Source organism: Capricornis sumatraensis, chromosome 14 (assembly GCF_032405125.1).
Source record: "Capricornis sumatraensis isolate serow.1 chromosome 14, serow.2, whole genome shotgun sequence".
Taxonomy (NCBI): Eukaryota; Metazoa; Chordata; class Mammalia; order Artiodactyla; family Bovidae; genus Capricornis; species Capricornis sumatraensis.
In genome coordinates, this window is record NC_091082.1 from 71741002 (window position 1) to 71756456 (window position 15455).

Below are 15455 nucleotides of genomic sequence, written 5' to 3' on the forward strand. Positions count from 1 at the left end.
CTTAAGGCTCACAGTTTAGGGGTTTTATTGGGGACGAGTCATGTAGGCATGCTCTGGCTGGCATCTGCCAAAATCCCAGGCTCTCAGAAGGAAATAGGGACTCAGTGTCTTATGTGAGCAACAAAACCTTACCAATATATAGAATTTTTCACGACAGTGTGGGGAATTTTCACAAGACAAGTTCACACATGCCAGCCAAGGGCAGCCCTGCAAATAGGCCCTTCTAAAGACAGCAGCTCTGGCCTGCTTTTTTAATTCTTTACTGTACAGGACAGATCAAAAGGACACAGGACTCATGGCCAAAATGGGAACAATCTGAACAAAATAAATAATTATAGTACTGGATTTTAATTGAAAGAATAAAACAGATATCTATGAGTATATATAGCTATAAATTAGTGAAACAAATAAATAAATTAGGCGAGGGAACAAACCTTTGTTACTGGAGAATTCCAAATAATAATATAGAAGGAATTAGGAAAATTGAAAATCACCATTAGAGTACCACTACTGCAAGATCCCCTAAAATTAGTAGATGAAACTAAGAAGAAACAGAACATTTGCAGTTTCAAAGTATCTCACCAAAAAAAAAGGAGAGAAAATTAATTATTGTGGTGGTTTATGCATTTGTTCACAAATTCTTTAATAATCAACCTTCTAAAAAGTGAAGCCTAATTCCATTTTCTTTGAGTATGGACTGGACTTATTGACTTTTTCTAGCAAATAGAGTATGGAAAAGGAAAAACAATAACTTTACAGTACAGAAAATGGCAGGCCCCAGCTTAATAATGTGATCAAAGTTAACATCATCAGTTAAAAGTCATGTTGATACCATGTACTCCTGACATGATGTAATCAGAAGGGCACATCATTCTGTGATATCATTTCCCCAAAATGGGTTAAGTTTAGTCATGAGAAAGCATCAGAAAGATCTAAGTTTAGGAATATTCTATAATATATCTAATCAGTCAGTAGTCTCTCAAATTGTCAAGGTCATAAAAAACAAGGAAAGACTGAGAAATTATCACAGATTTAAGGGAATTTAGATGCAATGACTAAGTGTAACATGGACTGGGTCTTGAAAACAAAAAAGGACATTAATTAAAAACATTAATTAAAGGACATTAAAAACCCGTGAAATCAGAATTTAGCTAGTAGTTTAGTTAATAGTATTGTACCAATGTCAACTTCACAGTGTATAACTATGATTATATGACATGTTAACATTAAGGGAAGCTAGCTGAAGAGTATCTATGAACTCTCTGACTATATCTACAACTCTTCTGTAAATCTAAGTGAAGTCGCTCAGTCGTGTCCGACTCTGCGACTCGTGGACTGTAGCCCACCGAGCTCCCCCGTCCATGGGATTCTCCAGGCAAGAATACTGGAGTGGGTTGCCATTTCCTTCTCCAAGGAAGGAAACGTTATTTCCTTTGTTATTTCAAAACAACTCAAAAGAATTTTAAGCACTTAAGCTGGCACGTACTAGCTGCTAACTGATGTTAGTTTCTCTTAGTTAATTTACTTGCTAATCATTCCCAGAATGATGTTGATGGGAAAATTTCTCTTGTTGCCTTGTGTGTGTGTGCTCAGTTGCTCAGTCATGTCTGATGCTTTGAGACCACATGGATTGAACCCCTTCAGGGTCCTCTGTCCATGGGATTTTCAGGCAAGTATACCGGAGTGGGTTGCCATATCCTACTCCAGGGGAATCTTCCCCACCCAGGGACTGAATCGTATCTCTTGCATGTCCTGCTTTGGTAGGCAGATTCTTTACCATTGCATCACCTGGGAAGTCCCTTGTTGTCTTTACTCCAAATAAAAAGTGTATTTCTTCCTTTTTATTCTTTAAATTATGATCGCACAATTTACAGGAGACTTAAAAAAATACACAACAGGGTTATATATAGTTCCACTATATATTACCATTATTTTTTAAGTAGATAAATTAAGATTTTTAGTTGGAGTTTCACTATAAAACTCTCAAAAATTAGTAGAAGGAATAGACAGAAAAGTAGAAGGATAGAGCAGATCTGAAAAGCACTATGAACCAATTCAATGTAATTAAGATTTATATGAATTAAAAAGTGAATTTCTAAGGATGAGTGATTTTAGTGGCATTTATAAGCTTGGAGAATTTCATTGTCCTTTAAAAGAATATCATAACAGAAAACACCAGGCTGACAGTTCTAAATGTTAGCGCATGTGCACGCATGCTCAGTCGTGTCTGACTCTGTGACCCCACAGACTGTAGCCGGCCAGGCTCCTCTGGCAATGGAATTTTCCAGACAAGAATACTGGAGTGGGTTGCCATGTCCTTCTCCAAGGGATATTCCTGACCCAGGGATCGAAACATCTCTTGCACCTCCTGCATTGGCAGGTGGATTCTCTACAACTGAGCCACCTGGGAAGCCCTAAGTGTTACTGCTTTTGGTCAGTTTTTGAGCTGCTGCGGACACCTTGGCTGTGCCGTCCTATCAGTGGAGATTATTGTCCAGAGTGCCAACATGGCTGGAGAATTAGGTCTGGACCTGTGACCACTCAGGGGTAAGACAAACAAGCTACATATACCACTATAGCAGGCCTCAACGCTCCTAGCCCAACTGTTCAAGCTTGCGTGTTTGAGGCTGTTGGAAATGTATGACTCGGGATGCCAGAATCAAACCAACACTGAAGCCAGACATACCTAAAAATGGGACAGTGTGAAAAAAATGTGGCCAACATGGGCCTTACTGCTGGCCCCAAGGGCTCCAGAGAGTACTAACTTCAGTAGTAGTCAGGTAAGAGACTGGTGAAGGATGAAGAGACAGTTTGGGAATACTGTAAGTTGTATTGTGTTCTGACCTGTGCTTCATCTTACATTAAAATGTTTTTCTCCCATTGGAAGAAATGAACTTTGTGGTTCTACCTGCCTAAGCTCTTTCTTGCTCAGTGGCTTTTGTAAAACTACAGTGGGAAATAGTTTTTGCTTATTATTTATGCTCCCACCTACTCTCAAAAAGGATCTAAGATCCCCAAACAATTTTTCTAACCCTCGGCCTTAATTCTCTCCCTGACCATCTGTTCCTTTTCACCATGAAGTCATAGTACTAAATTTGTGACAGTACAATCATTTCCATGGCAACAGGATACGGTCCTCACCACCGAATCCTTATTTCACTCTGACCAAGATCAAGCAGCAGGAAGATCAGGAAGTATATGCTGACATTTTCTATTCTTTTTCAAGTTTTGTTTCTCTCTGAAGAAGTTCTTACTTTTGATTCTAAAATCTTATACTCAGCCTAGATAATGTGTTTTTGCGTAGCTTACATACAAAACATTCTTCCAGTAAATAATCAGATATGCAAGCCAAAAAAGAAGTTGAGAAAAATCACACAAGCCTACACACACACACACACACACACACAGAGTATGATGTATAAACTGGCTTGACAGTGAGATGACTAGTAAATACCTTTCTGGTTTGTACAGAAGAAAAGAGAACACAGAATCCGTTTAAAAGACATGAGACTTTGAAGCCTGAGAAATCTGCTTTGATGACTGTGATAAGCAATGGAAGGCAGCTGACCTAGTTCCTACTCAATGCTTTCCTTATCTTGCTGAGCACAAATAAAACATCAGAGAGTCTTCCCACGTGAGCTCAGGCCATCTGACCAGACGAAGACAGACAGATGTTCAACTTTATTTATAGAGATGACTAATACCTGGGTATTTCGTCCATTTGTTTTAACCACACTCAGCTTAATTACACAATCTTTGGAGAGACTCCCTAGAATACCATTTGCTACACCATGAAACTGAGTGAAGGGCATGAACTCTGAAAAGAGAACTAGTTACTGGAATATCCGAAAATACTTGATTGGGGCATTAAGTTAGCAGTCTTACAGACAGATGGCAAGGTATGTATGTTATAATGAGGTTCTGCTGGACAGTCCAGATAACATTATATTAATATATAACTATATATGTGTAATATGTCATATTATATAATACAAACATTAAATATGTGGGCTTCCCTGGTGGTTCAGATGATAAAGCATCTGCCTGCAATGCAGGAGACCCAGGTTTGATTCCTGGGTCAGGAAGATCCCCTGAAGAAGAGAATGGCCACCCACTCCAGTATTTTTGCCATGGAGAATCCCATGGACAGAGGAGCCAAGTGGGCTACAGTCCATAGTGTCACAAACAGTCAGACACGACTGAGCGACTAAGCATGAAGCACAATTAAATATGTACCATAACATATACATGTGTTATGTGTATTATATGTATATAAGAGAAGAAAAGTGTAACATGTAAGAACTATCTTCTCTTTTCTATTCTTCCCCAGCTTCCATGTAGACAGGGGAAGTGGGGGAAGGGAGTGGGAGAATGGGTGATAAGGGCTAGAAAGAAGAGCTGGAGGAAAAGCTAAAGTGATTTATATTAATCTTTTTTTGGCACTCCATGTGGTTTGTGGGGTCTTGTGGGATCTTAGTTCCATGACCAGGGATTGAACTTGGGCCCTTTGCTGTGAAAGTACGGAGTCCTTACCACTGGACTGCCAGGAAATGCCCCTATATTCATTCTTTAAAAGGTAAAGGAAGGGAGAGGAAGTGGAAGGACACAGTAGACAAGTGAGAGAGAAGGCAAGTGACTGAAAAGCGGAGGAGCGGTATTGTGGCAGCAGCTCCTCTGTGATATAGGTGCTTTGGGGGAAATGGATAGGAAAGCGGATTAACTAAGTTCTGTTTTTGTTATGCGATTTACCACTTTGCTACCTCTCCAAAATTTCAGTGAAGACAAATATTTTTCAGAGCTCGTTATAGATGAATTTGTAATTTTTCTGAATGAGATAAAATGTTCAGATGGACACTAAGGCTGGATTAAGCCCTATCCTAATTTTACAAATATGTACATAACAAGACCCTCTTGAGGAAAATGACCAGCAGGGCCACCATTACTGCTATCTTTCACCCTCGGGAAATATGTCCCACTGCCAAGTCATGTCATATTCGTAGTAGGTACTGACTGGCCAGAGATGGGTGGCATTCTACGATCTGGAGTTTTTAACTCTAACAAAATTCAGTTTTAGCCTTAAAGAATCTAGGAACTTAGATGATCAAACATGGAAGAGTGGGGGGAAACGGCACTATGACTGCTTCAGGGAGGCCTAAGGCCAAGCCCTAAACCTAGCCTTTGAGGACTGAGAGAAGGCAAGACCAGAATCCAGAGAGCACCATGACACCTGAAGGACAGGCCTCACTGACAGTGAGATGTCACATTCAGGCTTGCTCCAATCTGACACTGATCTCTCTGTCTTGTTACAGATAGTGATGGGTTGGAAAATGCAGAATCTCCTGCTGTACTCATGCATAGGATTATGGCAGTGAGTGGTGAGGAAACCTTTGCAGGAAGGTCATCATCACTCTTGATGACATCAACATCTTCTAAGCACAGACATCATGACGGAGAATATGTAATGATTCCGGGGAAGGTAAGGTAAAACAAGATGGAAGAGATCATCAGGATAGAAATGGGAGGCCAGGGCAGGAATAGGAAGGCTCAACTATTCCCTACTCTCCTGTATAACATTAGTTTGTAAGATGAACTGTGATTTTTTTTTAAGGTTCTGTGGAAAGCTAATTTTGGACATTGCATAGATATTTTCCCTTGGGGGAATACATACTCGCATGTGATAGGCTCTGAGACGTCTCACCAAGAAAAAAAAAAAATCTGTTCAACTATTGTTGCCCAAACTTATTTGGTGATGTGCTGTATGTGCCAAGTTATTTCAGTCGTGTCCAATTAATTGCGACCCTATGGACTGTAGCCTGCCAGGTTCCTCTGTCCATGGTATTCTCCAGGCAAGGATACTGGAGTGGGTTGCCATGCCCTCTTCCAGGGGATCTTCCTGATTCAGGGATCGAACCTGGGTCTCTGTAATTTTCAGAGAAGAGTTTTGCTTTACAAAAACTGTGTAGAGTTTATGTTTGTTTTCTCTATAAAGATACATGCTTTCTCCATTTCTCCTAAATGCTCAGTGCCTTTTTAGAAGTTTCTTTATTAATGGCTGCACTGGGTCTTTGTTGCTGCATGTGGGCTTTCTCTAGTTTCCGCAAGTGGGGGCTACCCTTCACTGTGATGTGCAGGTTCCTCATTGTGGTAGATTCTCTTGATGCAAAGCATGGGGCTCTAGGGTGTGGGCTCGGTAGTTGTGACACATTGGCTTAGCTGCCCCGCAGCATGTAGAATCAAACCCAGGGATCAAACCCATGTCCTCTGCATCAGCAGGCAGATTCTTAACCAGTGAACCACCAGGGAAGTCTGCTCACTTTATAATGCCTGTTACTACCTGGGAACTATCATTTGGCAAATCTCTAGGATATTAACTTTTCTTTGTAGAATTGTATGCACCAGAGTTTGTTTTTTTTTTAAACTCCCTCTCACCAAAACCAACTTGATTCCTCAGGAAACTGCTTTCTCCTAGGGAACCACTACAAATGAATCCACTTTGATGTTGCTGTTGTTCAGTCGCTAAGTCATGGTCCAACTCTTTGCAGCCCCATGGATTGTAGCAAGACAGGCTCCTCTGTCCTCCACCATCTCCTGGAGTTTGCTCAGATTTATGTCCCTTGAGTCGGTGATGCTATCTAACCATCTCATTCTCTGCCAAGTTGTTCTCCTTTTGCCTTCAATCTTAGCCAGCATCAGGGTCTTTCCCAATGAGTCAGCTCTTGGCATCAGGTAGCCAAAGTATTAGAGCTTTAGCAACAGTCCTTCCAATAAAGATTCAGGGTTGACTTCTTTTATAATTAACTAGTTTGATCTACTTGAAATCTGAGGGACTCTCAAGAGTTTTCTACAGACCCAGAATTTGAAAGCATCAATTCTTGGCTGCCCAGCCTGCTTTTTGATCCAGCTCTCAGCATCTGTACATGACTACTGGAAAAACCATAGCTTTGACTATACAGACCTTTGTCAGCAAAATAATGTCTCTGCTTTCTAATATGCTGTCTAGGTTTTTCACCAGGTTTAGGTGTGCTGTCTAGGTTTGTCTTGGTTTATCTAGGTAAAAGTAAAGTCTGATGCTGTAAAGAACAATATTGCATAGGAATCTGTAATGCAAGGTCCATGAATCAAGGTAAATTGGATGTGATCAAGCAGGAGATGGCAAGAGTGAATATTGACATCTTAGGAATCAGTGAACTAAAATGGACCAGAATGGGTGAATTTAATTGAGATGACCATTATATCTATTGCTGTGGGCAAGAATCCCTTAAAAGAAATGGAGTACGCCTCATAGCCAACAAAAGAGATAGATGCTAGCATAATATACATCCTGCTGTCTACCTTGATTTTTTTCACATACCAATATATCATATTCTTCCATATTAGTACATGGAAAGCTAGTGCCTTGGTTATTTAATCACTGTGTGGTGTTCACCGAATGCCTGGGTTATTTTATCTCATGATTGTATTGAAAGATATAATGTTGCCAATCTTTCATATTGCTAACAATATTGAATTAATAGACTCACTGAATAAACACCTAGAAATGGAATTTGTGTCCATGGGTATGTACATTTTTACTTTGGAAAGATATTTCCCAATTGCTCTTTATCCCTATATACTCATTAACTACATAGGAGCAGTTACTTCCTTAAATCTGTATTAAATCAGTATTTTATCAAATGTTTTGACCTTTCACAATTTGATTGGGGAAAAACTGTACATATTTTTATAACTTGAGATCCAATGATGGAGAAGTCACACTCAGGATAAGTGTAAAATAAAGGGTATTTACCTATCTTTTCCATTTGTAATTTGAGACAGAATTTCTCATCTTACTGAACTCAAGAATTTGTTCCTAAGCAGAGAGGTATTAGATTAAAATGATTAACTTACCTTAAATCAAAAGTGAAGGTGAAGTCGCTCAGTCGTGTCCGACTCTTTGCGACCCTGTGGACTGTAGCCTACCAGGCTCCTCCATCCATGGGATTCTCCAGGCAAGAATACTGGAGTGGGTTGCCATTTCCTTCTCCAGAGGATCTTCCTGACCCAGGGATCGAACCCAGGTCTCCTGCATTGGAGGCACTTTAACCTCTGAGCCACCAGGGAAGCACTCCAAACACTGCAAAATTTAACAACATACTTCTAAATAATCAAAAGTGATTGATATTTAAGTAGGTTGCCTCAAAAAGTTAGACTTTTTATACTAAGATGCCCTTACATATACATAATGCTGGCCTTGACATTTTGGAGGTGGTGGGAAGGAAGACTACCCTCTCTCCAGGGTTTTCTAATTTCATGACTCTCTGATTTCTGTAACTCTGCAGATACATGAAATATTAAACAATGAGCAGAATATTTTAACCACCAGCCCATTCACAATTACATTCTACAAAATAAAGAGACAACCCTTTCTTTTATACATCACCAAATATAAATCAGAAGAAAAGGAAGGCAATCCCAGCTGTTTCCACCTTCCCTCTCTGAGTCCTATAGTCACACTCAGTTGGAGCCATTCAGCCTCACATACTATAAATTTAACACCTCTCTCCAGAACCACAGCTCCTGGCCTTCCAGTTCCCTCATTCCATTATTCTCGCCACACTTATTCTCTCAATGCATCAGGCCACCTCCCCTGCCTTTCCCAACCCAAGACAACCCACTCTTCTCCTCAACGAGAAATTTATTTACATCACTATCCACCCTTGCTTTCTTCTTTCCTAACATAAAAATGAGCCACTATGGAGAATAATATGGAGATTCCTTTAAAAACTAGGCATAGAAGTACCATATGACCCAGCAATCCCTCTACTGGGCATATACCCTGAGAAAGCCATAATTGAAAGAGATGCAGGTACCCCAGTGTTCGCTGCAGCACTATTTACAACAGTTAGGACATGGAAGCAACCTAAATATCCATCGACAGATGAGTGGATAAAGAAGTTGTGGTATATAGAGACAATGGAATGTTACTCAGCCATCAAAAGAACACATTTGAGTCACTCCTAATGAGGCAGATGGGCTTTCTTGGTGGCTCAGCTGGTAAAGAATCCACCTGCAATGCAGGAGACCTGCGTTTGATCCCTGGGTTGGGAAGATTCCCCTGGAGAAGGGAATGGCTGCCCACTCCAGTATTCTGACCTGGAGAACTCCACGGACAGTACAGTTCATGGGGTTTCAAAGAGTCGGACATAACTGAGTGAATTCCACTTCACTTCACTTCAATGAGGTAGATGAACCTAGAGCCTACTGTACAGAGTGAAGTGAGTCAGAAAGAGAAGAACAAATATCACATATTAACGCATATATATGGAATGTAGATAGATGGCACTGATGAACCTATTGGCAGGGCAGCAACGGAGGTACAGACATAGAGAACAGACATTTGGACACAGTGGGGGAAGAAGAGGGTGGAATGAATTGAGAGTAGCACTGAAACATACACATTACCATATGCAAAATAGAGAGCCAGTGGAAATTTGCTGTATGATGCAGGAAGCTCAAATTAGATGCTCTGTGATAACCGAGAGGAGTGAGATAGGGTGGGAGGTGGGAGGGAGGTTCCAGAGGGAGGGGACATACTGTGTCTATGGCTTATTCAGGTTGATTATGGCAGAGACTAACACAATCTTGTAAAGCAATTATCCTCCAATTAAAAGTAAGTTTTAAAAAAATTCAGCATAAACTCAATGTCTATCCTGACATTGGCAGAAATATAACCTAGGTCAATCTTCTCCCTTTCTCTGGGTTGGATCTAAATTCCAGTTTGGGTGTTGCATTTTATGCTATGAGCTGGGGTCAGGTGTGGACATGGTTTGGGGACCCATGGGATGTAGATGGCAGTCACCGTCTTAATAGCACTGGCAGCCAGTGGATCACCCTTATCTGTCAGTCCATGCTGGGTGCTGCTGGGTCATCAGTTCATTCAAGCTTTTAAGTGCTACTAAAGTCATTCCACTGAAGCATGGGACTGGCTTGGGCCCGTCTTCCTAGACACTGGTCAGTCTTTCTTTGCCCTTCTTCCATGAAAACACATTTTAAAAAGTACATTTGATAAATTCATGGTTGCTGTGGGGAAGGATAGGGGGAAGGAATAGTTAGGGAGTTTGGGACAGACAAGTACACACTGCTGTGTTTTAAATGGTTAACCAATAAGGATCTACTGTACAGCACACTGCTCTAGAGCACTCTGCTCAGTGTTATGGGGCAGCCTGGATGGGGGGGGAGTGGGGGAGAACGGATGCATGTATGACTGAGTATGCATGTATGCATACATGTATGACCGAGTCCCTTCGCTATTCACCTGAAACTATCACATCATTGTTAATCGGCTATGCGGGTGGTGCTAAGAAGCTTCAGTCATATCGGACTCTTTGTGACTCCACGGACTGCAGTCCACCAGGCTCCTCTGTCCATGGGATTCTCCAGGCAAGAATACTGGAGTGGGTTGCCATGCCCTCCTCCAGGGGATCTTCCCAACCCAGGGATCTAACCCGTGTCTCTTATGTCTCCTGCATCAGCAGGTGGGTTCTTTACCACAAGCGCCACCTGGGAAGCCCTGTAAATCAGCTATATCCCAATACAAAATAAAAAAGATTTTTAAAAAAGTACATTCAATAATATAAACCATCCATGCACTTATCATCCAAAATGAACAAATGTCACTCTCTCATATTTCCCTTCAGTAAAGGGGAAGTCCCCTATGTGCCCTTCCCATCTTCACTCCCTATCTCCCTCGTTCCCCAGAGACAACCAGTAACATCAATTTGGCACAAATCTAGTCCATGTTGCTATGCTTTTGCTTGATATATTTATAGCCAAAAACAATATCTGGTATCTGTATTTTAAAAGTTTACAAATAGTATCATACTGAATATAAAATTCTGCAATTTGATATTGCAGAGTATTGTTAAGACTCATTCATGTACTGATACTAGTTATTATAACTTCTGTATAGTATTTCATCAAATGAATATACCCTACTTTGTCTGCACTCAAGCCATTCATCCTTGAGGGTATTTCCAGAGGTTTTTTAATACCAACAATACTGTAGTGACTATCCTTTCCTGCCTCCTTTCACCACCTGCTACTCCTTAATTATTTCTATCTTCCTAAATGGCTTCACCAGGCACATTTGCCAAAAACCTCAGTCGGCCTTGAACCTTCTCCCTCACACCTCAAATCCCCATCACCAAGCTGTCTGCTCTGTATCCTGAATCCAATCGCTTCTCAATACTTCATTTTTGGCTGTGTGGGGTCTTCGTTGCTGTGCAGGCGCTTCTCTAGTTGTGGTGAGCGGGGGCTGCTTGCTAGTCATGGTGCACCGGCTTCTCATTGCACTGGCTTCTCTTGTGGAGCGTGGGTTCTAGGCGTACGGGCTTCAGTAGATGGGGCACAAGGGCTCCGGAGTTGTGGCTCCTGGGCCAGAGGACAGGCTCAATAGCGGTGCTGCACTGGCTTAGCTGCTCCACAGCATGTGGGATCTTCCTGGATCATGGATCCAACCCGTGTCTCCTACACTGGGAGGATTCTCAACCACTGAGCCACCAGGGAAGCCCTCTTGACACTTTCAGACAAGCCACAGCCACCACCGTCTCTCTCCCACTGCTACACTAGTTTTCTACAGAACCCCACACACTAATTCCACTTTACCTCACGGCTTCTTTCTTCCAATATTCCAAATCATTTCTGCTTCAGAGAATTTGTGTTTTCCATGCTTTCCTTCCTGAAATGTACTTTCTCAGACCTTAAACATAGACCTTCTTCCCTCATTTCTCTTTCCTCAAATTCACCTTCTCAGGAAGGTCTTCCCTGTCCATCCTTCCTAAAATAGCACCTCCAGCCCCGACTCTTTCATCCGGCTAAATTTTGCTTCAGAGTACTCAATCCTGTTTGAACTGATACAGACTATTCTATAAAATATAGATATTTTATATTTAATACTTACAAAATATCTATATCTCCATATCTATATCTAGTCTATATATCTCCATAAATGTCAGTTTCACTCAGTTTCTTGAGAGCAGTGTTGTCCACTTTTTTATTCCCAAAGCCTACTATGATTCTGGGTTCAGGCAGGAACTTGATAAATATTTATTCAATCAATGAGTTAATGTTATCTCATGCATTTTTCACCATTTCTTTTAAATTATATATCTGGAGGTGGAGTTTTGGATCATAGGATGTGCACATTTTCAACTGGGCAAGGCATTTCTAAATGGCTCTCCTAAGTGGCCTTACCAATTTACACTTCCACCAGCAGTAGGTAAGATTTCTCACTTCCATATAACTAATAGTCAACACTTGGTATTGTGAAATTTAGAAATAGTTCCCAATCTGATGGACTCTTTAATTTGTTTTTCTCAAATTACTAAGGAGGTTGAGCATATTTTCTTTCCCCATATTTTTCTGTTAGATTGTCTTTCTCTTATTTATATAAGGAATTTATATTGTGTGAATATTAATCCTGTTTCATAGATATGCTACAACTATTTTCACCCAGACTGTGGCTTTCCTTTTAATACTGTGTGTGAGATATTTTGAGCTTCTCTGGTGCCTCAGGTGGTAAAGAATCTGCCTGCAATGCAGGAGACCTGAGTTCAATCCCTGGCTTGGGAAGATCCCCTGGAGAAGGGAATTGGCAACCAATTCCAGTATTCTTGCCTGGAGAAACCCATGGACAGTGGAGCCTGGCAGGCTACAGTTCATGGGGTCACAGTCAGACACAACTGACGACTAACACACATACACACACATGAGATATTTTATCAAACACAAGTATTCAAATTTATAAAGCTTTTCCTTTATTAATTTGTGCTTTTGACTAACACTTAAATCATCCTTTCTTCCCCTGTGGCCATAATGTGTTCACCTATAATTTCTTTCAATAGTTATAAAATTTTAATTTTGTCCCAGTTTTAGATCCTGAATTCATCTGGAGTTTAGTTTATAGCCATGGTTCTCAAACAGTGGTATGGAGATACCCCGAGGTTCCCCAAGACTTTGTTAGGAGACTTGGAAGACCAAAATTTTTTTGTAATAATATTAACACAGTATTTACTTTTTTTCATTCTCATTTTCTCATTGAGCAGGGGAGTTTTCCAGGGGCTACATGACGTGATGATGCCATCACTGCTGGCTAATGGAACGTGTGCTTATCTGTTCATGTGTTTTACACATTTCTTAATTTTGATTTCTAATATAGTGTCTTAGTTGGTTCAGGCTGTTATAATAAAATATCCCAGACTGGGTAGCTCATAAAGAGCAAACATTTATTGCTCACAGTTCTGGAGGCTGGAAATTTGAAGCCAGGGTGCTAACATGACTGCTTGAGGCCCCTCTTTCTGGTCACAGGCTTTTCACTGTATTCTCACACTGAGGAAGGGGCTATATAAAGCTTTGTGGGATCTCTTACAAGAACACTAAATTCATCCAGGAAAGCTCCACCCCCTGACCTAATCACCTCTCATAGGGCCCCACCTACTAAGGCCATCAATTAGGATTTCAACACTGGAATTTTGGGAGGACACAAACATTCAGATCATAGCATATAGTAAATATCAACAGATACAACCCACATAAACAAAAACTCTGACATCTTCAATAATTTTTAACAGTGTAAATGAGTTCTGAGACCAAAAAATTTTAAGAACTGCTGGCATAAGGTATGAGATAGTGATCTAAGCTCCTTTTTTTTCAGTACAGAAAGTCAGTAGCCCTCAAATTCACTAATGTTTCCTCTATCATATGCCAAGGTCCCAGAGGCACTTGTGTCTACTTCAGCGTTCTGCTTCGTATTACAACACTGCTTCATCTACTTACTGTGGCTCTATGAGGAATCTTCCTATCTATCGGGAAAAAAAATCACACTTCCTTGGGCTTCTAGAATTTTCTTGGCTCTTTTTAGACCTTTTCTCTTTATAATTATCTTTAGAATTAGTTTGTCAAATTCCACATAAAGTTTTCTTAGGACTTTGAAATTCCATTTAATTGTGGAGTATCATAATACTTAAGGTACTGATTTTTCTGTGAATTTAGTATAAGTTTTATTAAAATCTTTCTTTTTTTGCCATTTGGCATTTTAGGTATTTTAGCCATAAAGATCTTGCACGTTTTTGTAAGATTTATTCCTGAGCATCTAATTATTTCTATCACAATTGTAAATGGGATGTTTACCACCACCACTACCACTCCACCATTACATAGGTGTATGGATTTTCTATTAGGTATATAGAATTGATATTTATTTTTCACACTGATTGTGATTTAGCAAGGCTGTTAAACACTTAGGCTAAGTTTTTTTTTTTTTTCCTTGAACAGCTTCTTGGAGATTCTACTTAAAAAAATGATATCCGCAAATATTTTGCTCTCTTCCTTGCTAATGAATGCACCTTTTTTTTTCTCCTCTTTAATATAAAGGAGTAGAACTGGTAGTATTATGTTTAATTACAGAGGTTATAGCAGGCGTGTCATGTTCTCAAATTTAATGGGAATACTTTTCTAGTCTCATAATTAAATATGATGTTCGTTATAGACTCGGTATAATATTTTTTGTTATGTAAGAGATTTTGTTTTTATAGTTCTTGACATTTTAATGCTTTTTTGTAGCCACTGAGATGAGCATATGGGCCTTTTCCTTAATCTAATAATAAACAGATTACAGATGCATTTAAAATTATTGTCGTTGTTTAGTCACTAAGTCAGGTCCAAGTCTTTGCGACCCCATGGACTGCAGCCTGTCAGGCTCCTCCGTCTGTGAGATTTCCCAGGCAAGAATCCTGGAGTGGGTTGCCATATCCTTCTCCAGGAGATCTTCCCACCCAGGGATTGAACCTGCATCTCCTGCACTGCAGGCAGATTCTTTACCACTGAGCCACATCTACATTTGAGGTAAACTTTATTTTTGCCTGATGTATTGCTTTGAATACACTTCTGGATTTGATTTTCTAATTACTTTTCATTACAATGTTAAAAAAATGAGATTCATCTATAATTTCCTTTGCTTGCAAAGTTCTTCTATTTTGGTGTTAACAGCTTAGTAGTAACTTCACGAAATAAGCTGGACTATCTTTACTTCTATTGTCTGGAACAGTTATAGAGTATGGGATTGTCTGTTCCATTAAATATGGTAAAACTTACCTATAAAACCATCTGGCATTGTTTATTTGGCAATGGATATAAAGATGGGTTGGGAGACTTTAGACTACTGATCTATTTTGTTGATTATTGATTTATTCAGATTTTCTATTTCTTCTTAAATTTATGCTCTTCTGGTAAATTGTAGGTTTTATCTCAGTTTTCAATTTATTCACATAAAGCTGCTTAGTATTATATATTGTATAGCATAAACAATGATATTCTTAATCTCTACTAAATCTCTAATTATGTCCCCTTTTGAATTTCTTATTCAAAGAATTCTATTATTTGAAAAAATAATATTGTTTATTTATCCTACCTTCTCTTCA

At 39.9% G+C, this 15455-nt stretch overlaps 1 protein-coding gene across 1 annotated transcript in view; it reads right to left on the bottom strand.

The window, feature by feature from the left end:
- The window catches only part of NMNAT2 (nicotinamide nucleotide adenylyltransferase 2), a 214885-nt gene that overhangs the window by 184959 nt on the left and 14471 nt on the right, over positions 1-15455 (bottom strand). The gene's annotated exons all lie outside the window — the stretch shown is intronic.